The following is a 23,106-nucleotide window of genomic DNA, read 5'->3' on the forward strand; positions in this document are numbered from 1 at the left end:
CTTAGTTGACTCCTTCCTAGGCCAAGCTTTTGTACTCTGTATTATGGTATTATCGTTTTATGTTTTTCGTTCATTATTATCTTCTTGTACAAATATATATGTACAATGTATATATTGTCTATGTTTAAAATGTTTACTCTGAATCAGTAGACAATTTACAATTCACCTTCTTGTTTCTCTTTTCATTTATGCATTGCCCAATAGAATGTGAAATACATGAGCGACGTTCTGACGTATACAAGTTAATGTTAAACCGCTGGTGGTCTGTTTTGGTTGAAGGAGGAAAGCATGAAAAGCCTATGCTATTACATTTAAATACTATCTGTGAAAACTTATTTATCCGTAGAATAACCTTATTCTTAAAGATTATCATTTTAGCACTGTAGTGGAATAAATCGAAACAACAAGTTATTAATTAAATGCGGCCGTTTAAGAACTGTTCAGATAAAAACAATGGCCGTTTCACACCAAACGTTGTTTACTGCACTAGTGGCAAGATTTAAGTCTGAAACGGTCATTTTGGTCTGATCAAGTCTTAATCGACTGAATTTATCGCTAGGGAAAACGTTAAGACTCAATCAGACTTTCAGACGCTGTTCCAATATACCGTGTTCAGTCCGTTCAGTCATGTCAAAATAAACAAGACAGATTGTTCTAGCGTTCGATTAAGACTTGATCAGACCACGTTCAGATCAAATTAGACCAATGTTAAAAATCGTGTTCAGTCGTGTTATGATTTTAAATATTCGGATGTAAAACGGGCGACACTTTCTTTGTGTTTATCAGGGGTTTCTTCCCCTTTACGAATAAAATCGGCAAAGCTTGGAGGATATTCTTGTGTGGTCTTTTGATGTATTACTGTATATCTATTTCATTAAATAACGTATGCAAACTTACAATTCATTTGTTTCGATAGAATTTTTAACATTTAATTGGTTATATAAGAAAAGAAAAATTGTTGTAACCGGAAAATGTGTAAGTCATACAAACTTTGCAGTCGTTCTTTCTTACATAAAGTAATCCTGTATTTATTTATTCCGCCTGTAAGGATATAATGATTAGTAATATATCTCAAAAATGTTCTTAAACAAATTTTCGTCTGTAATGTAAAATAATTTTTCACAGCCATTGTCATAAAAAATATATTCTGAGTATCTGATTTACTTTATTTTTTTGAAATTTTTAACAGATGACAGATGTTTGGTGAAAGTTATTTACATTTATTGGATTATCTGAGCAGTCAACCGAAACGGATTGTCGCAAACTGTCTAAATAATAATTACCCATGCAACGCTGTGGCTGTTTTATCCATGGAAGTAAAATGGAATATATTCCATGTGTTATCATATATAAGGATAAACCGGGTAAAATTATTACATTTACAAATAAAACATTATTTTTTTTCAAAATAAATGCAACAAGAATACAAGCATATTTTAAGAATTTAGTTAACGGTTTATATTTACCATTAGGTTTACATATAAAGACCGATTTTGATACTTCTCTGACATTTTTACCATCAAGTTCTTTTTTAGCAAGAACTAATAAAAGAATAAATTATATTGTAGAAAAATATAAAATGGCATAAGTTAAGAAACGATTGATAAAGAGAAAATGTACAAAATCATAAATCTAGTGTACGGTTTATATTCTGTTTCGTATCAGATTTTTGTTTTGTAGAACCGGTGTTACGTCTCATTTTAAAAACAGTGAGACGCTTCCTTGATTTTTCGGAATTGACCAAACAGCTATAAAATGACGTGTACTTATTGATAAAAACGTTGGTTTTCCTTATTGAATAATTTTACACTAGTCATGTTGGGGCCCTTTATAGCTTGCTGTTCGGTGTGAGCCAAGCTAGTTGGGGTCACCTTGCATTTTATACAATAATAGACGCAATGCTTGAATACGACATACTTAATATCTGCATACGAAAACCTTTCTTTCCCTTTGTTTCAAATACTCAAATGAAAAACCAGAGTTATTTTTATTTACAACAGTAATTTTGAGACACATTAAACACCTTTTTTTGTGATTTTTAAAAAAATAATCTTAGATGTGTCCTTCAAAATTGAGAAAATACTGCTTTGTATAGTTTATGCAAGCTTAATCAGAAGATAATATTGACTTTATTCAATGTTAGTTCTTAAAACCGATAAACAAACACATCTACTATGGGTTAATTAATATTCGTTAGATACCAATTTCCGTGGAATTTATCGTTACAGTGGAACCACGAGTTTATATGTTCAACGAATTACAGGGTTTCTAAAGGAATGCATGCGTTCTTTGCCAAAACAACGAAATTAAATAGACACGAAAATGCAAGTTTTTCTCAATCGACGAAAACTGATACCCACGAAAATAATTGAATCCACATTATCTCAAATATTTCTCCGATATTTTTGTTATTCAAAAAAGGCAGATATTATAGCTTGTATTGAAAAATATTATCACAGTTTCCTAAGTTTTTCGCTGAAACAGGTTTATTTTGAATGATGCATATTCTTTCTACTGCGGCAGCCGTTAAATATATTTTGGATCTACAGAATGATATCATTATCATTACATTTCACTAAAATTGTGCCAAAGCTACTTTATACAAGTTAAAGAAGTCTTTGTTCAGATGTTTATAAATGTTCCATAAAAGGTGTTATAAACATTTTATATAAAACAAATAATCTTAATTATGTTATAGTCAAATTACAGACAAGACATTTGATGTATCTTTTGTTCCTTCAAATAGAAACACTGTAAAGAATCATTCAACTAAAAACATAATATCGTATAAAAAAATTATTTACCTAGAAAAGATCAAAGTCATATGAAACGAGTGACTGGTGAAAAATGATGTTAATCCAATTTTGGAAGAACCAATGCATGCATATCATTAACTTAGTCTTCTGTGCACGATTGTATCATTTTGTACGCATCCATTTCGTAAAATCGTCCAAAAAATATATTACTCGGTCGGCGTTATTTTGAAAATATGGCAGCTGATTAATGGTCGTGTTTTGAAACCGAAGTTTACCGATTGTCACCTTTGTAAACAATCAACAAAAAAACATGGATATTCAGTTAAGCACGTGTATAACATGTACAATAAGATATAGTTTATTTCGATGACGGAGTGATGTTAACGTTTGTTGACTCTCTCTGCCAAATTTGGGTTTCCCCTTCGCACTTGCGTATTGCGACCACCGGATTTTTACGGGAAAGGTCACGCTGAGGTAACTGCATACGGAAAACCTGTCGGCGAATTGTTGTCTGGGAAGCCAAGAATTGAAAAAGGAAAATTTCTTTTAAATTTGGACAAATTAAAGAATTTTCTTCAGAATAAAGTAAATATACATAAGTTTTATAGTACAAACTAGCCATTCAGTTATAAAAAAACATATACATAATTTTTTTTTAATTTGAAGTTTCATTTGACTTTACAGAAATAACTGAAATGAATCAGTTTTTATCATATAACTAAAATTTTATTTTTATACAGTAATATGCCAAATAATGTAAAAACGAATGAAATGTTCGAATGCGCACAACACGTACTTCTAGAATTGCCGGTACACTAGTGAACAAAAGTTTGGAAAGTGAAAACAAGGTTGAATGCAAAAACCCAAAAGGCTTTAACCGAACTTTTGAAACATACAACCCAAAAAGGGCCTTAATAGAACTTTTGAGAGCAAACAACCCAAAAGGACCTTCACAGATTTTTTAAGAGCATAAAACTCAAAATAACACAGCTAAATAAAGGCAACAGTAGTATATCGCTGTTGAATAGTCATAAATTTATTGAGCGAAAACAAATCCGAGTCACAAACCAAAACCGTCAAAATTTGTATAGGCTAAACTTTTCTTGAGTGAATTGCAACCTTACTTGTAAGACAATTATGTAATTTGATTATCCGTAAAGTTACAAACATAGTAACAGATAATGACTAAATAGTTATTTTAGCGCTTGCGAGTGTCGCTTAATTCTTTTACGTGGTACATTTATGTTCACTTTTGTACACATTATGTTCTACATTTTGTTTGATGAAATACTCATTTTCATTCTTCTTAGGCAATATTGTTTATTCTACGATCTTCCCAGGTCAGAATATTCATTTACAAAGTCATACATGCCCCTCCCTTCTTTCCCCCAACAATATCAAATTGTTAATACTAATATATGTAGTGGATATTGTGGAATCTATGAAATAGTAAATGATATGTCAAGAACAGGATCATAATATCATTTGTCATTATGTCAGATGTAGTGGATTTGTATAGTCTATGACATAGTAAATATTTCGAAACCGGAACATGAAATCATTGTAATAAAGTCGGATGAAGTTGACATGTAAAATATACGACAAAGTAAATATGTCTTGGACAGAAACATAACATCCTTGATTATAATGGCAGATGTAGTGGGCATGTGGAATTTATGACATAGTAAATATGTCTTGGACAGGAACATGACATCCTTGATTAAAATGTCAGATGTAATGGACATGTAGAATCTATGACATAGTACATATGTCTTGGACAGGAACATGACATTTCTATAAAAGAAAAAGACGACATAAATTATATGAGAAAGAAAGTTCCAATCATTGAAATCTCCTCTATCTTCCTGATCGCAAGTCTTTTTTTTAAGTTATTTAAAATCAAATTGCATTCAGTGATTTATAACTCACTTTCTTTTCTTTTAATTTAAGGAAAAACCAGAGAAAAACCAGATATCATCCCGTTCATGGTACACCTTTATAAATATTTGATAATGAGCAGGTCAACAAGATGTGACCGATAAAAAAGGCCACAATCCGACCTCCGTCATCCATATTTATCAAATGTTACCAAAATTACAAATTGCACGTACAAAGTTTACTTGCGAAATAACGAACAAGACACGTATAAAGTTAGACAGATTGAAACTCCCGCAAAGCTTAGTGTTACATACATCATCAGAATATTAACTTCTTTATCTCAAACAGGTAATTAGTTTTACGATATATTGGAAACTAAATCAGCCTATTTATCAATCATGATTTTTAATTTTAATTTTTTTCTTAATTTATTTTTTACATGATGAAATAAATGTTTACCGAATCAAAAGACAGTAATTGTTTTATTCCATATATCCGAGAGAAAACAATGTGTCTAATGACAAATATTTACCATAATGTTACATGTAAAAGCGCGTAACGTTGAGCGAGAAAAATATTACTTTTCTCCAAGTGAATATGCTGTTTTATAATAAAATAAATTAAAAAAAAAATTAACAAATTGCTGTTTTCGAATTTGATGATTTTTTTTGAAAATTATGATATTTTACAACAAGAAGCGATTAACTTTTTTTTCTTTATTTTTTTACTTCTCATCTGGTTTTATTTTTTTTCTTTGAAAATGAATTTCCTATTTATTTTAATTTGAAGTATTGTTATTGTTGATGTAATCAATTTTATTAAAATTATTTCAATATTTATTTTGTTTAGTTTTTAATTATCATTATTATTTAAAACTTGAATTAATTTGTATTGTACTATTTGTTAGTATGCGCTGACTTTTACAGGGAAAACATAAAAATGGACAAGCTGTCAGTCGTAACTTTATTTTCCTGTCTTGTATCTATTAGTATAGTCATGAAAGGTAAGACATTTTCCTGTAATTTTATTTTTTTTGGAACACACTCAAACTGTACGGAAATATTATTGTGCTACATTTTTTTCTTTTCCTATTTTCCTTATGTTGGTTCACGTTATTGAACATCCATTTCATAGTTAAAGGTAAAATAATAATAAAAATACCGAACTTCAAGGAAAATACAAAACGGAAAATCCCTCTTCAAATGGCAAAATCTAAATCTCAAACACATCAAACCTAGCGAAAACTACTGTCACATTCCTGACTTAATGAGGCATTTCTATATGAAGAAAATGGTGGATTAAACCAATAATCAGTTCCTATTTCTTCTTCGTTGTTGAAATCACTGAATATGACTAATCACCGGCTTTTTTACAAGGCGTCAATATAGAGCATGGGAGTTCATGCCTCGTTTTTATATAGGTTTGTAATGCTTTTGCTGTATTTTTATTTGTTGTCTTCTAATATGATTGTGTTTCATCCTCTTTTCTTTTTTGATCTTTTTCCGTACAAACTCGAAAAGAATTGTTTTCATTTCAAACTTAAGCATTTAGTGTAGTCAAAGGACCAGGAACTGTTTAAAAAAGTACTGATGTTTTGTTTTAAAATGCTAATGTCTAACAGTTGAGCCCCTTATTTTTTTCTTACTTTTTGTGAATGAGCATTAGCTTAAGGATGTACACCTCTGAGGAGTCAAAAATTTCTAGAATTAAACTTTTTTTCTTAACCTGATTTTTGGGTTTATATGACTATAAAAAAATAATTGGTGAAGAAAAAATCATATGATGATGCACTTCTGTTTTTGCTACAGCCATTTGAAAGTACCCAATTTTGATGATTTTCCCATTTTTCATCAATTTTTACCCATTTTTGGGCTATTATCAAGAATAAAAATCACAGTTTCACAATTAAACTTTTTTTCATACTTTCATTAAAGATGAAGTGGACCAATCTGAATAAATTTAATTTAAAAAAAACTATAGGTAGGTGTTAATATAAGAAAGTTTTATAAAATTTTGTTGCTTTTTCGTGTCAAATTTACCATGTTGTCAATTTTGTAAATTTGGGATTTTTTCTCTTTTTTTAGAACAACAAGCATATTATTTCAACTTCTTTGTTATAAATGATTGAAAAAATACATATCTAAGAAATTTGAAAAGAAAAAAATTGATATGGGATGTACATGTATCTGGTAAAATCATTTCTTGTACCCCTCATCCATTTTTCAACATTTTGGCTAATAAGACTGACTTTTCCCTCAGTTTTAGTGAGTAACCCGGATTTGTTTTTATCTCTATCGATTTATGAGTTTCGAACAGCGGTATACTACTGTTGCCTTTATTGATTGGTTATAAAATTTGAAAATTTTATTACTCAAAAACTGCTTATTGTAAATACACAATTTTTCGCACAAAGTTAAGTTTGATTATAATATTTTTTAAAATCATTGATATTTTCCACTTGTATCACATGTTTTGGAAATAATTCCAGAACGAGATTTCAACGAGACTGAAACGTCAGAAGAATACATCCTTAAACAAATTCTTTCAAAATTGCTACTTTTTAAAACAAATAATATTTGTAGTATTTTTCAAATTGTTTTTTTTATTTCTGATCCATTTTTTTTAGTGTGAATAATTGATAGCTTTGAAAATTATTATATTCAAATTCAAAATCAAATCAGATGCGGATCTATTGTTGAGAGAATTTTCTAAAGTACAAAATAACTTTGATAAATAAAACTGAATTACTGCCCAAGTAACAGGGCGCCTCAATCAGAGCTGCTTATTCATTGTAAACGGTTAGCACCACACATATTGTTTTCAATTAGAAATATTTTATCACAAATATTGACGATTGAATGTTTAAATTGTAGGACAATGCAACCAAATACATATTTATATTCGATTTCTTTCCCATTCTTGTAAGAAAATGCAATAAAAGCATGATCATTTCAAATAATCAAATTACTTCACTATGACCGATAAGTGATCAATTTTCTTTACTACGACCGATGAATTATTTTTACGTAGGATAATTATTTCTCTTCGTTTGTTTTTCCTAAATGAAGGCGTTGTCTAAAAGAAGACCTCTCATTGGTCGGTCAGTTATCTATCTTAACAATAGGGACATGATTAATCGCGCCAATATTGTGCAACCATAAATTCATTCATACTTATTTAGGAGTTGACGCCCAGGATTGTGCTACTCCAAAAATGACCGCATGCTCCACAACCTACACCAGCGCGGTAGCAGGGGCTGCAGGAGACAAGAAGAAAATATGCAGGTCAGACTATTTTTATTTACTATTTTTTGTTTTGAGTTTAATTCATTTTTAACTTATTCTATTTTGCTGTGAAATAGTTTGATGGCCCTTTTCATGAATCATTATTAAGTATTGCCTGGCGCCAATAAATGGATTCCTCTATATAGCACCCAGCCACTTGAGAATTAGGGATAATACACGTATTCTGATATATAACATGCTCCGAAATTTGAAAAAAATAGATGTTTAGCATGCTGCCAAATAAAATTAAGTGAAAATGAATGTATTCCTTTTTACGATTAATGAAATAGGAGTAATTGATAACAGAAAATAAATGTGAATCAATAATAACCTCAACGCTATATCAAGATCACTTATAAATTGTTAAAACGTATGTACGTTTATATTAATAATACATGTAGTGCTTAATTGTATTATTGTATGATTTTATTTGAAACACAGTGCAGCAAATACCTATCTGGATTGTTTGAACAAAGTTGTCACTGACTGCAAATTGGACCCTGGCACTTCTATCATAAGCCAAACAATTGCTGCTGCCAAACAGGCCCTTTCCCAGTATGGATGTGGAAGTGGTATGTATGCCAAAACTTTATATTTTTTATATTACTGGCTTCCAATGATCATGCAGTCAACAATCGATTTCATACATTATTATGTTTTTGGAGATATGGTATGGTATGATTGCCAATGAGACAACTATTCACTAGAATCCAAAGATATGTTAGAGCAATCTAAGTTTTTTCCCTCTTGCAAATTATCTACCATTTACACAAAGGTCCATATGATTCCAAAACTTAAAATTAGATTGAGATACGTAATCCAACTTTTCATGATATCATGTATTACTACTACCATTGTCTTGGTACCACGTGCGTGCTTTTCGTACACTGTTAATACCCAATATATCATACTTCCAAAATTAAGTGCTCCTTTGTTGCGATATGATGAATTTGAATTTGAATTATCAGTTCATAATTTATTTCTTAGATCAACATGATTCGGATCATTCAAGGATCGTATTTGTTTCATTTGAACACTTTTTTTAGAGCATGAAGTTCTTCTACCTTTTGTATACATGTTATACTAGTTGTCATTCAACAAATCACCAAATATTATTTTTGATAACAAGTTTCAATATTCATTACTTTGTATTTATAACAAAAACATTTTTCTTTGCAGGAAATGGTGCTGGAGGTCATGTTTTCAACTTGGTTGCAATGGTTTCAGGACTTACATTTTATAGCTGTTTAAGATGAAATACTTTAATTTGTTTGTATTAACAAATGTACATGTAAAAATATTTATAAAACAAAATTCAAACAAAAATACGAACAAAATCCTATATGGACACTTGCAGATATTGTTTTTTGTCAACATTAACTTCTGAAATAAATGGATTGTACAGTTTTTGATATTTTTCTTTTTTTTCTGTTTTTTTTAATGATTCTTAGCTGTCAATTTTCTTCTTTTCAATATCTATGTACGTTTTAGCAGTTAAGTTTATCAACAGGTTATATGCATTCCTATGGGCAACAATTACGCCCCTTAATAGCAGAATATTCATGAATTGTTATGAGTTACAGTCTATTCTTCTGTTAATTGATAGATTTAATAACACTTACTGTTACCTTGATGTAGAAATCAGGATTTTTTTTTATATTACTGTGGAAATTAACCCAAGGGAATTTGCTTTACATTTGATGACATACAGTATTATTTGTCCTTTTCTATATTTGGATATTTTAGCTTCACATTGGAAACTATAAATAAGAATAGATGACACAGAAAAAAATAAGGCGTTCTCTATTATGGTCGGTGATATTCCTTTAACCCCTTCTTAAGGAGTGTATATTTCACAAGTTGTTCGCTATTATGTCAGTAAATGCGTTTAAGAAGTCAATGAGCGAATTATTAAGTCAGTGATTTCGTTACCAAAAAATAATCAAACTGTTACTAAATTCCTTCATAAATCAAAAGACCTTTCAGAAAGACTGGCTGTAACTGTAGAAGAGAGGCGAAAGATACCGAAAGGACATTCAAACTCAAAAGTCGAAAATAATCTGACCACGCAATGGCAAAAAAAGAACGATAAGACGAACAACAGTACAAAAACACAACACGGAAAACACTAAAGACTCGGCAAAACGAACCCCACAAAAACTGGAGTTATCCTATGTGCTCCGGAAAGGTAAGCAGGTCCTGCTCCACTAGTGTCACCCGTCGTGTTGCTCATGTTAGTACAAACCCGGTGATAAATCTAATTTGATAGGTTTCATTCGGATAAAGAAGACGGGGTTGGTAATTGAATCGGGAGATCGCATCCTAAATTTTACAGTGATATTGTTTATAGGCAAGTTTCTTTTAACCCTTTCTTGTTGATCTACAGATCGATATTTTGTAAACAAGATTTGTATTTGGGATTTTATATATTTCCCTCCCTGCATCCCCATTTACCACCTTAAGCTTTTTTGTTCATTTTGATGTTTGTTAGATATATATATATATCTATACTTGTGGTTCATTACAAATGTATTTTTGTAGATATACCAATTTTAGATTGTGAGCATCTGTAACAAACTCCATTTATTTATTTAGATATATCTATTTCACTTAGGACTATATTTTATGTTAGGGCTTATTTTCGTTAACACCGGACTATATAGTCAAGCAGACCTTTCATGTGTATCACGTGATTAGGCACCTATTGAAATTTCACAGGTGAGTTTGAAATCAGTCGACACATGGCCATTGAATAAAGCACACGCTTGTGCGGAGTCTAGAGTTGGTAAAAGTAGCAGTTTGGTATTATAATTGTCAGTTTAGGACATGGATATCCCAAGGCTTATTATTACAACACTCAGGTAAGACATTTTTACTTATTTATATCGTTCAATTGAGGTCTATTTTGCCGTCGAGATGATATTTCTTACTCGCGGTCCAGAATGTCGGAATAATTGCTGTATCATGCAAATGTATAGATAAAGTAAGTAATTTTTGGGTTCAATATTTATTTTGCAGGGGTTTTTAGGCCCGGTTTTGGTGTGCGTACAGCACGTAGTAAATACCGTCGACTGGTCGGTGATATATGGTGTCGGAGATACAAAGGGTATTATTAGTAATATGGTTACAACTCGATGTTTGCTGATATCAATTACAACGCCTGGAGTCGGTGAAAATATCCGTTATAAATATACAAAGAAGTCCGTTTAAATATATGTTAAACGAATCGAGCAGTCCGTGCAGTATTATGCAGTTTCAAGTCGTCATTGCTCATTGAAGTTATCATTGCAGTAAAAGTATAAAATCTAGTGTTCTTTTCATCAATTAAGAATCAACCAAAAATGTGTGAAAATAGTTATTTTCTGTCCGTTTTATATTAAAAGAAATTCAAGGGGAACAACCCAAAGTTATTCTACAGTACATGCAACGTTCAACCTTTACCGGGAAGTGTGCAGAATGGATGGAGGTGTGCGGACTGTAATTGTTTAATTTCATTTTGTTTATTTCATAACATTATATTTAGTTCTGTTTTGTGTGTGTTTATTTAGTTACATTTGCATGTATTCATTTCATTATTTCATTTATGTTGAATTTACTTTACTTTTGTTTTGTTTATTAAATTTATATTTAAATTTAGTTTTGTATAACATTGGCCACTTGACAATCCAAAGAACTTAATTCTTCACAATGGTGGCAGCGGTGGGATTGTCACTGTGTCAATTGTTATATTAGGAACATTGTCAAACTTACAAGAGGGAACATTTTTGTTGAACATTTTATTTGAATTTTGTGATTATTATTTTTGTTATCATTTACATTTACTTTGATTTATTATTATTTGTATTGTGCAGCATGACAAGTGGATTACCCGCTTGGGTTTCAGATTTACTAGAGAAGGGAGAGAAGGTGGAGACATGTTTGGAACTGTTAAGAAACATGCAGGCTACAGAAAGGGAAGAGCGAGCGGCAGAGAGAGAGATGAGAAAGGTAGAGATGGAAAGAGAGGTACGATTAAAAGAGTTAGAGCTTAGGGACAAAGAGCTGACACAGGGGGTAGTGCAACCCCATGGCAAGTCAAATTTGAAGTCAAAACTTCCCAAGTTTAAGGAAGGTGACGACCCGGATGTTTTTTTAAGGTCATTTGAGAAGTTAGTGGGTTTACATAAAATACCCAAGCCAGAGTGGGCCCTCAGATTAGTCCCTTTACTTTGTGGGAAAGTTTTAGAGGCATTTTCTAGATTGTCAGAAGAGGACAGTAGAGATTATGATAAAATTAAAACTGCTATCTTATCTAGATATGAGCTTACTGCCGAGGCATACAGAGAAAAGTTCAGAAGTGCTGGTCAATTTTATGATGAGTCATTTAAGGAATTTGCAGTAAGACTGGTAGGGTTTCTTAGGCATTGGATAGAGCGTGAAGCGATAGGCACTGATTTTGATAAATTTGTTGATTTAGTTACTAGAAGACAGTTGATGGTAAGTTGTAGTAAAGAGCTGAAACTTTGGATCAAGGAACAAAAACCAAAAACGGTCGACGAATTGGTAGATAAAGCAGAGGCGTTTCAACAAGCTCACAAGAGTGAACAGGTAAGTTCCAAACAACATTCAGATTATACAAAGCAGTCTAAACATCAAGGTAAGAATTCCCAAAAGAAACCAAACACAGAGACTAGGACTTGTTTTATTTGTAAAAACATAGGCCATATAGCAACAAATTGTCCTGCAAGAACAAACCAATCAACAGGGGAAACGTTTAAGACAGGTAAGTTTGGTTTGTGCATACAGGCTAAGCAGGACCATAAAGTGGATGATTATATTAGTGGCGTGACTGTTAAATTGCCTGGAGTTTCATGCAATGGCAACAAGGTACAGGTACATGGACTTGATATAGTTGAAGGTGAGATTAACAGTGACAAAGTCTCTGTTTTGAGAGATACAGGTTGTTCTACTGTGTTTGTTCATAGCAGGTTTACTAATGCAGATTTCTTAACAGGTCAGACTAGAGATATTTGCTTAGCAGACGGTACGGTGAAGCAGTGTCAAGAGGTGTACATTAATGTTTCTACTCCTTATATTTCAGGGGATATTATTGCATTGATTTTAGATACACCGTTCGCAGATCTTATAGTGGGAAACTATGTGAACACATCAGTACCACATAGTATGGATGAAGTACATGTGACACGAGGTGAAGATATTTTTGTTTCAGATGATGCTGTCCCTTGTCATGCAATTGAGACTAGATCTCAAAGGAAGAAGCAAGATGTAGAAGATAGGATGATAGACAGGATAGCAGTTCAGCGTAGTTGCGATACACCTATATCTCATTCTATAGATTTTTCAGAGATTACTAGTGAATTTAAGATTTGTGACAGGAAGCAGCTTATAGAGTTACAGAAGACAGATGAGGCCTTGAATAAGGTACGATCATATGTAGGTGAAGACCATCAAAATCATGAATCGTATTTTATGTATTATTCAGATTTACTTTATAGAGTGTATACGAAGCCAAGCGGAGAAGTTATCCAGCAGATTGTATTACCACGACAGCTGAGAGAGACTGTTCTTTCATTGGGACACGACATACCATTAGCAGGTCATCTGGGGAACAAGAAGACAAGAGACAGAATCATGCAACACTTTTTTCTGGCCAGGTATTTTTAATGATATTGCAGAGTACTGCAGGTCTTGTCCTGATTGTCAGATAGGTACATCTAAAGGTAGAGTACCAAGAGCTCCATTGATAAGCATACCACCTATTGATGAGCCATTCCAGCGCATTGCTCTTGATTTTATTGGCCCTTTACCTATGACTGATAGCAAGAACCGTTATGCTTTAGTTTGCGTTGATTACGCCACTAAATATCTAGAGGCGATTCCTTTGAAAGACCAGGAAGCTGGTACAGTTGCAAATGCTCTTATAAGTTTATTTTCTAGGGTTGGCATACCAAAGGAGCTGTTAACAGACCAAGGCAGTAACTTTATGTCAGAACTGATGGTTGAGGTATGTAGACTATTACAAATAAGTAAGTTACGTACTAGTCCTTATCATGCAATGTGTAATGGACTTTGTGAAAAGTTCAATGGCGTTTTGAAGAAAATGCTGAAAGCATATGCACGATTAAAGCCACAAACATGGGATGAATATATCCCCTACTTATTATTTGCATACAGAGAGGTGCCAAATGAGAGCACTGGTTTTTCACCATTTGAATTGTTATACGGTCGACACATTAGAAGTCCTCTTGCAGTACTTAAAGAGGAATGGGAAGAGCGAAGTACATGTCAAAACTCTGTATTGAGTTATTTGTTAGAAACAAGAGAAAAGATGAGAACAATGGCTGAGTATGCAAATGAAAATGAAAAGAAAGCAAAACAGAGACAAAAATTGTACTATGACCGAAAATCTAGAGACAGAAAGTTAGAAGTTGGTCAGAAGGTGCTAATATTACTACCTACACATACATCAAAACTGATAGCAAGTTGGAAAGGACCGTTTGTAGTAACTGACAAAGTTAGTCCTGTTGACTATAAAATTAGTGTCAGAGGAAAGGACAAAGTATTTCATGTGAATATGTTGAAGTTATGGCATGAAAGGGTAGATAATAATATTGATAATAGTGTTCCAACAGATATTGCTGCGTGCTTAAATTTAATTTCAGGTCTTAGCACAGATGACAGTACAGATGATAATGAGATGTCTACAGCTATAACTCCTGTGTTGAAAAGAAAAGAAAGTGCAGATGACGTCAAAATATCACCAGAGTTAACAGACGAAGAAAACCAACAGTTAAAAGAACTACTGAATGAATACGATGACATCTTTAGTGACGTACCTAAGGTAACAAATATTATAGAACATAGAGTAGTTACAAAGACAGATGAACCGATATACAAGCGTTCATATCCGTTACCATACGCACTCAGAGATAAAGTCAAACAAGAGATTGATGATATGTTAGATGCCGGTATAGTTGAGCCGTCTGATAGTCCATATGCATTTCCGATAGTACTTATCAAGAAAAAAGACAACACACTTCGTTTTTGTGTCGATTATCGAGATTTAAACAAACAGACAATTTTTGACCCGATTCTAATGCCGAGAATGGACGAAGTATTGAATAAAGTCAGCAGAGCAAAGTATATAAGTAAAATTGATTTAACCAAGGGCTACTGGCAAGTACCGCTCGACAAAGATAGCCGACAGAAGAGTGCATTCATTACACCGTTCGGACATTATCAATTTACCGTCACTCCGTTTGGAATGATGAATTCAGGTGCTACTTTCGTCCGTATGATGGACAAAGTCCTTGCAGGATACGAAGATTTCGCTGATTCGTTCATTGACGATATTGGTATATTAAGAGTATCATATTGAGCATTTGAGAGCAGTATTTGATTCGTTGAGACAGGCAAGGCTCGTTGCCAAACCGAGCAAGTGTTCATTCGGCTATGGTGAGCTAGAATTTTTAGGTCATATTGCAGGAAGTGGCAATATCAAACCTGTCCAGGACAAGGTTTCTGCTATACGGAAGTTTCCAGAACCTGCAACTAAGAAACAGGTTAGATCATTTCTCGGACTGATAGGTTTTTACCGAAAATCTATACCACAGTTTTCAGACATATCCGTCCCGTTAACTGACCTAACAAACCTAGGGACATGATTAATCGCGCCAATATTGTGCGACCAAAAATTCATTCATACTTATTTAGGAGTTGATGCCCAGGATTGTGCTACTCCAAAAATGACCGCATGCTCCACAACCTACACCAGCGCGGTAGCAGGGGCTGCAGGAGACAAAAAGAAAATATGCAGGTCAGACTATTTTTGTTTACTATTTTTTGTTTTGAGTTTAATTCATTTTTAACTTATTCTATCTTGCTGTGAAATAGTTTGATGGCCCTTTTCATGAATCATTATTAAGTATTGCCTGGCGCCAATAAATGGATTCCTCTATATAGCACCCAGCCACTTGAGAATTAGGGATAATACACGTATTCTGATATATAACATGCTCCGAAATTTGAAAAAAATAGATGTTTAGCATGCTGCCAAATAAAATTAAGTGAAAATGAATGTATTCCTTTTTACGATTAATGAAATAGGAGTAATTGATAACAGAAAATAAATGTGAATCAATAATAACCTCAACGCTATATCAAGATCACTTATAAATTGTTAAAACGTATGTACGTTTATATTAATAATACATGTAGTGCTTAATTGTATTATTGTATGATTTTATTTGAAACACAGTGCAGCAAATACCTATCTGGATTGTTTGAACAAAGTTGTCACTGACTGCAAATTGGACCCTGGCACTTCTATCATACGCCAAACAATTGCAGCTGCCAAACAGGCCCTTTCCCAGTATGGATGTGGAAGTGGTATGTATGCCAAAACTTTATATCTTTTATATTACTGGCTACCAATGATCATGCAGTCAACAATCGATTTCATACATTATTATGTTTTTGGAGATATGGTATGGTATGATTGCCAATGAGACAACTATTCACTAGAATCCAAAGATATGTTAGAGCAATCTAAGTTTTTTCCCTCTTGCAAATTATCTACCATTTACACAAAGGTCCATATGATTCCAAAACTTAAAATTAGATTGAGATACGTAATCCAACTTTTCATGATATCATGTATTACTACTACCATTGTCTTGGTACCACGTGCGTGCTTTTCGTACACTGTTAATACCCAATATATCATACTTCCAAAATTAAGTGCTCCGTTGTTGCGATATGATGAATTTGAATTTGAATTATCAGTTCATAATTTATTTCTTAGATCAACATGATTCGGATCATTCAAGGATCGTATTTGTTTCATTTGAACACTTTTTTAGAGCATGAAGTTCTTCTACCTTTTTTATACATGTTATACTAGTTGTCATTCAACAAATCACCAAATATTATTTTTGATAACAAGTTTCAATATTCATTACTTTGTATTTATAACAAAAACATTTTTCTTTGCAGGAAATAGTGTTGGAGGTCATGTTTTCAACTTGGTTGCAATGGTTTCAGGACTTACATTTTATAGCTGTTTAAGATGAAATACTTTAATTTATTTGTATTTACAAATGTACATGTAAAAATATTTATAAAACAAAATTCAAACAAAAATACGAACAAAATCCTATATGGACACTTGCAGATATTGTTTTTTGTCAACATTAACTTCTGAAATAAATGGATTGTACAGTTTTTGATATTTTTCTTTTTTTTTTGTGTTTTTTTTAATGATTCTTAGCTGTCAATTTTCTTCTTTTCAATATCTATGTACGTTTTAGCAGTTAAGTTTATCGACAGGTTATATGCATTCCTATGGGCAACAATTACGCCCCTTAATAGCAGAATATTCATGAATTGTTATGAGTTACAGTCTATTCTTCTGTTAATTGATAGATTTAATAACACTCACTGTAACCTTGATGTAGAAATCAGGATTTTTTTTTATATTACTGTGGAAATTAACCCAAGGGAGTTTGCTTTACATTTGATGACATACAGTATTATTTGTCCTTTTCTATATTTGGATATTTTAGCTTCACATTGGAAACTATAAATAAGAATAGATGACACAGAAAAAAATAAGGCGTTCTCTATTATGGTCGGTGATATTCCTTTAACCCCTTCTTAAGGAGTGTATATTTCACAAGTTGTTCGCTATTATGTCAGTAAATGCGTTTAAGAAGTCAATGAGCGAATTATTAAGTCAGTGATTTCGTTACCAAAAAATAATCAAACTGTTACTAAATTCCTTCATAAATCAAAAGACCTTTCAGAAAGACTGGCTGTAACTGTAGAAGAGAGGCGAAAGATACCGAAAGGACATTCAAACTCAAAAGTCGAAAATAATCTGATCACGCAATGGCAAAAAAAGAACGATAAGACGAACAACAGTACAAAAACACAACACGGAAAACACTAAAGACTCGGCAAAACGAACCCCACAAAAACTGGAGTTATCCTATGTGCTCCGGAAAGGTAAGCTGGTCCTGCTCCACTAGTGTCACCCGTCGTGTTGCTCATGTTAGTACAAACCCGGTGATAAATCTAATTTGATAGGTTTCATTCGGATAAAGAAGACGGGGTTGGTAATTGAATCGGGAGATCGCATCCTAAATTTTACAGTGATATTGTTTATAGGCAAGTTTCTTTTAACCCTTTCTTGTTGATCTACAGATCGATATTTTGTAAACAAGATTTGTATTTGGGATTTTATATTTTTTCCCTCCCTGCATCCCCATTTACCACCTTAAGCTTTTTTGTTCATTTTGATGTTTGTTAGATATATATATATATCTATACTTGTGGTTCATTACAAATGTATTTTTGTAGATATACCAATTTAAGATTGTGAGCATCTGTAACAAACTCCATTTATTTATTTACATATATCTATTTCACTTAGGACTATATTTTATGTTAGGGCTTATTTTCGTTAACACCGGACTATAAAGTCAAGCAGACCTTTCATGTGTATCACGTGATTAGGCACCTATTGAAATTTCACAGGTGAGTTTGAAATCAGTCGACACATGGCCCTTGAATAAAGCACACGCTTGTGCGGAGTCTAGAGTTGGTAAAAGTAGCAGTTGGGTATTATAATTGTCAGTTTAGGACATGGATATCCCAAGGCTTATTATTACAACACTCAGGTAAGACATTTTTACTTATTTATATCGTTCAATTGAGGTCTATTTTGCCGTCGAGATGATATTTCTTACTCGCGGTCCAGAATGTCGGAATAATTGCTGTATCATGCAAATGTATAGATAAAGTATAGATAAAGTAAGTAATTTTTGGGTTCAATATTTATTTTGCAGGGGTTTTTAGGCCCGGTTTGTGTGCGTACAGCACGTAGTAAATACCGTCGACTGGTCGGTGATATATGGTGTCGGAGATACAAAGGGTATTATTAGTAATATGGTTACAACTCGATGTTTGCTGATATCAATTACAACGCCTGGAGTCGGTGAAAATATCCGTTATAAATATACAAAGTAGTCCGTTTAAATATATGTTAAACGAATCGAGCAGTCCGTGCAGTATTATGCAGTTTCAAGTCGTCATTGCTCATTGAAGTTATCATGGCAGTAAAAGTATAAAATCTAGTGTTCTTTTCATCAATTTAGAATCAACCAAAAATGTGTGAAAATAGTTATTTTCTCTCCGTTTTTTATTAAAAGAAATTCAAGGGGAACAACCCAAAGTTAATCTACAGTACGTGCAACGTTCAACCTTTACCGGGAAGTGTGCAGAATGGATGGAGGTGTGCGGACTGTAATTGTTTAATTTCATTTTGTTTATTTCATAACATTATATTTAGTTCTGTTTTGTGTGTGTTTATTTAGTTACATTTGCATGTATTCATTTCATTATTTCATTTATGTTGAATTTACTTTACTTTTGTTTTGTTTATTAAATTAATATTTAAATTTAGTTTTGTATAACATTGGCCACTTGACAATCCAAAGAACTTAATTCTTCACAATGGTGGCAGCGGTGGGATTGTCACTGTGTCAATTGTTATATTAGGAACATTGTCAAACTTACAAGAGGGAACATTTTTGTTGAACATTTTATTTGAATTTTGTGATTATTATTTTTGTTATCATTTACATTTACTTTGATTTATTATTATTTGTATTGTGCAGCATGACAAGTGGATTACCCGCTTGGGTTTCAGATTTACTAGAGAAGGGAGAGAAGGTGGAGACATGTTTGGAACTGTTAAGAAACATGCAGGCTACAAAAAGGGAAGAGCGAGCGGCAGAGAGAGAGATGAGAAAGGTAGAGATGGAAAGAGAGGTACGATTAAAAGAGTTAGAGCTTAGGGACAAAGAGCTGACACAGGGGGTAGTGCAACCCCAGGGCAAGTCAAATTTGAAGTCAAAACTTCCCAAGTTTAAGGAAGGTGACGACCCGGATGTTTTTTTAAGGTCATTTGAGAAGTTAGTGGGTTTACATAAAATACCCAAGCCAGAGTGGGCCCTCAGATTAGTCCCTTTACTTTGTGGGAAAGCTTTAGAGGCATTTTCTAGATTGTCAGAAGAGGACAGTAGAGATTATGATAAAATTAAAACTGCTATCTTATCTAGATATGAGCTTATTGCCGAGGCATACAGAGAAAAGTTCAGAAGTGCTGGTCAATTTTATGATGAGTCATTTAAGGAATTTGCAGTAAGACTGGTAGGGTTTCTTAGGCATTGGATAGAGCGTGAAGCGATAGGCACTGATTTTGATAAATTTGTTGATTTAGTTACTAGAGAACAGTTGATGGTAAGTTGTAGTAAAGAGCTGAAACTTTGGATCAAGGAACAAAAACCAAAAACGGTCGACGAATTGGTAGATAAAGCAGAGGCGTTTCAACAAGCTCACAAGAGTGAACAGGTAAGTTCCAAACAACATTCAGATTATACAGAGCAGTCTAAACATCAAGGTAAGAATTCCCAAAAGAAACCAAACACAGAGACTAGGACTTGTTTTATTTGTAAAAACATAGGCCATATAGCAACAAATTGTCCTGCAAGAACAAACCAATCAACAGGGGAAACGTTTAAGACAGGTAAGTTTGGTTTGTGCATACAGGCTAAGCAGGACCGTAAAGTGGATGATTATATTAGTGGCGTGACTGTTAAATTGCCTAGAGTTTCATGCAATGGCAACAAGGTACAGGTACATGGACTTGATATAGTTGAAGGTGAGATTAACAGTGACAAAGTCTCTGTTTTGAGAGATACAGGTTGTTCTACTGTGTTTGTTCATAGCAGGTTTACTAATGCAGATTTCTTAACAGGTCAGACTAGAGATATTTGCTTAGCAGACGGTACGGTGAAGCAGTGTCAAGAGGTGTACATTAATGTTTCTACTCCTTATATTTCAGGGGATATTATTGCATTGATTTTAGATACACCGTTCGCAGATCTTATAGTGGGAAACTATGTGAACACATCAGTACCACATAGTATGGATGAAGTACATGTGACACGAGGTGAAGATATTTTTGTTTCAGATGATGCTGTCCCTTGTCATGCAATTGAGACTAGATCTCAAAGGAAGAATCAAGATGTAGAAGATAGGATGATAGACAGGACAGCAGTTCAGCGTAGTTGCGATACACCTATATCTCATTCTATAGATTTTTCAGAGATTACTAGTGAATTTAAGATTTGTGACAGGAAGCAGCTTATAGAGTTACAGAAGACAGATGAGGCCTTGAATAAGGTACGATCATATGTAGGTGAAGACCATCAAAATCATGAATCGTATTTTATGTATTATTCAGATTTACTTTATAGAGTGTATACGAAGCCAAGCGGAGAAGTTATCCAGCAGATTGTATTACCACGACAGCTGAGAGAGACTGTTCTTTCATTGGGACACGACATACCATTAGCAGGTCATCTGGGGAACAAGAAGACAAGAGACAGAATCATGCAACACTTTTTCTGGCCAGGTATTTTTAATGATATTGCAGAGTACTGCAGGTCTTGTCCTGATTGTCAGATAGGTACATCTAAAGGTAGAGTACCAAGAGCTCCATTGATAAGCATACCACCTATTGATGAGCCATTCCAGCGCATTGCTCTTGATTTTATTGGCCCTTTACCTATGACTGATAGCAAGAACCGTTATGCTTTAGTTTGCGTTGATTACGCCACTAAATATCCAGAGGCGATTCCTTTGAAAGACCAGGAAGCTGGTACAGTTGCAAATGCTCTTATAAGTTTATTTTCTAGGGTTGGCATACCAAAGGAGCTGTTAACAGACCAAAGCTAACTTTATGTCAGAACTGATGGTTGAGGTATGTAAACTATTACAAATAAGTAAGTTACGTACTAGTCCTTATCAAGCAATGTGTAATGAACTTTGTGAAAAGTTCAATGGCGTTTTGAAGAAAATGCTGAAAGCATATGCACGATTAAAGCCACAAACATGGGATGAATATATCCCCTACTTATTATTTGCATACAGAGAGGTGCCAAATGAGAGCACTGGTTTTTCACCATTTGAATTGTTATACGGTCGACACATTAGAGTTCCTCTTGCAGTACTTAAAGAGGAATGGGAAGAGCCAAGTACATGTCAAAACTCTGTATTGAGTTATTTGTTAGAAACAAGAGAAAAGATGAGAACAATGGCTGAGTATGCAAATGAAAATGAAAAGAAAGCAAAACAGAGACAAAAAATGTACTATGACCGAAAATCTAGAGACAGAAAGTTAGAAGTTGGTCAGAAGGTGCTAATATTACTACCTACACATACATCAAAACTGATAGCAAGTTGGAAAGGACCGTTTGTAGTAACTGACAAAGTTAGTCCTGTTGACTATAAAATTAGTGTCAGAGGAAAGGACAAAGTATTTCATGTGAATATGTTGAAGTTATGGCATGAAAGGGTAGATAATAATATTGATAATAGTGTTCCAACAGATATTGCTGCGTGCTTAAATTCAATTTCAGGTCTTAGCACAGATGACAGTACAGATGATAATGAGATGTCTACAGCTATAACTCCTGTGTTGAAAAGAAAAGAAAGTGCAGATGACGTCAAAATATCACCAGAGTTAACAGACGAAGAAAACCAACAGTTAAAAGAACTACTGAATGAATACGATGACATCTTTAGTGACGTACCTAAGGTAACAAATATTATAGAACATAGAGTAGTTACAAAGACAGATGAACCGATATACAAGCGTTCATATCCGTTACCATACGCACTCAGAGATAAAGTCAAACAAGAGATTGATGATATGTTAGATGCCGGTATAGTTGAGCCGTCTGATAGTCCATATGCATTTCCGATAGTACTTATCAAGAAAAAAGACAACACACTTCGTTTTTGTGTCGATTATCGAGATTTAAACAAACAGACAATTTTCGACCCGATTTTAATGCCGAGAATGGACGAAGTATTGAATAAAGTCAGCAGAGCAAAGTATATAAGTAAAAATGATTTAACCAAGGGCTACTGGCAAGTACCGCTCGACAAAGATAGCCGACAGAAGAGTGCATTCATTACACCGTTCGGACATTATCAATTTACCGTCACTCCGTTTGGAATGATGAATTCAGGTGCTACTTTCGTCCGTATGATGGACAAAGTCCCTGCAGGTAACGAAGATTTCGCTGATTCGTTCATTGACGATATTGGTATATTGG

General features: G+C 33.4%; 1 long non-coding RNA gene across 1 annotated transcript; it reads left to right on the forward strand.

The window, feature by feature from the left end:
• Positions 1 to 10,725: 10,725 nt before the first annotated feature.
• LOC127705840 (uncharacterized) lies at positions 10,726 to 11,554 on the forward strand. Its single transcript, XR_007984064.1, has 2 exons — positions 10,726 to 10,779; positions 10,937 to 11,554. It is a non-coding gene; the product is annotated as an uncharacterized LOC127705840 (long non-coding RNA).
• The last annotated feature ends 11,552 nt before the right edge of the window (positions 11,555 to 23,106 follow it).

The sequence above is a fragment of the Mytilus californianus genome, unplaced genomic scaffold (genome assembly GCF_021869535.1).
Source record: "Mytilus californianus isolate M0D057914Y unplaced genomic scaffold, xbMytCali1.0.p SCAF_6, whole genome shotgun sequence".
Lineage (NCBI taxonomy): Eukaryota > Metazoa > Mollusca > Bivalvia > Mytilida > Mytilidae > Mytilus > Mytilus californianus.